Source organism: Octodon degus, unplaced genomic scaffold, assembly GCF_000260255.1.
Source record: "Octodon degus isolate 3935 unplaced genomic scaffold, OctDeg1.0 scaffold00174, whole genome shotgun sequence".
In the NCBI taxonomy this organism is placed as follows: domain Eukaryota; kingdom Metazoa; phylum Chordata; class Mammalia; order Rodentia; family Octodontidae; genus Octodon; species Octodon degus.
In genome coordinates, this window is record NW_004524750.1 from 2,948,461 (window position 1) to 2,949,946 (window position 1,486).

Consider the following 1,486-nt stretch of genomic DNA (forward strand, 5'->3'; position numbering starts at 1 on the left):
GGTCTGAGTTCGATCCCTGTTTCCGAAAAAAAAAAAAAAAAAGAAGAAAGAAAGAAAGAAAGAAAGAAAAGAGATAACAACAAAAACAAATATTTTTTTATTTCATTTCTTTTTGATGGTTATCTGGGCTATTTCTCAGATTTCGCTATTTTAGACTGCTGCTATAAAAATGAGCGCATGGAGATTGCTGTAATATGGTATTTTAAAGTACTTTTGAATGATACCAAAAATAAATAAAAAATTAATAAAAATGGGTCAAATGGGGCCTCTAGTCTTGTCCTTTTGTGTTTTTTTAGACTCTCCATACAGCTTTCCACAGTGGTGGTACCAGTTTTCACTCCTACCAGCAGTGGAGAAAGTTTTGTTCTTGAAGTCTTTGCTTACACTTATGTCTCCAGGAGTTTTACCTATTCTACCTTATAGCAGATTTAGTGTTTCTGTTTTAATATTTAATCTTGGATGCTCTTTGACTTTGGTTTAATGCATGGTGATAGAAGTGGGTCTAGTTTAAGCCTTCAGCATGTTGAAAGCCAATTTTTCCAGCATCATTTATTTAAAAACTGAGAGAACCAGAAGATTTTCTCTTTTGGCTTTTCTCTATCATTTGAAATTAACAATAAACAGGATTTGTATTAAAAGGGAACAAATTAAGTAAATGTTGCTAACTTATTTAATAATTATCATAAGCCAGCTTTTTAAGCAGTATTCATCTTACAATAGAAACTACGAAAGTGCATCTTTTTTCCAGTGCTGCTTTACTCCTAGCGGCAGCATTAGTTGACAGGAAAAGAATATCATTTCAGCATGTGTTTTATTCACTTATTTGCTAATGATAGTAGTTGCAAATTATTTGACTCTTATGCAAAAGCTGCTTTTATGCAAGGTAGTGTACTATAAGCCTTCTAGTCGTGTTTCTAATGTTGAAAACAACTCTAGAAAGATGGTACTATTATATCTATTTTTACAAAAGAAGTCACTGTGGGCCAGAGAAGTTAATGAACTAGCTTCCCAGTGCTTGCAATCATGTCAGATGCCGAGCCAGATGTGCTCCACTCTGCCTGACCCCTAGACTCGTTCCCGTTCTGTTCACAGAGTCCCGAGACAAACTCATCTCATCTCTACACATGCTCAGTTTCTTGGCAATACTTGCATTTTTATAGGGCCCAACCAAATAATCCTCATGGGAGCCTTATTAAATAAGCAAAAAGTAATATCATCACTTTATAGGGAGAAAATTGAGGCTTTGTAAATGAAGTGGTTTATTTAGCTCACGAATGCAATAAATGGTTAATATGTATATTTTTGAACCAAGACAGTATGGGTCAGGGCTCTGAAGTATTGCATTCTACTGCCTATTTATACAGGAACATTTAAAACAGGTAGAATGGCATGTTCCACTCAATATTCAGTGCCTTCTTACATTTCTATAAATAATCTCTTAATTAATCCCTTAAAAGGTGTCCTCTTCAGCTAAATCTAGTTCGTT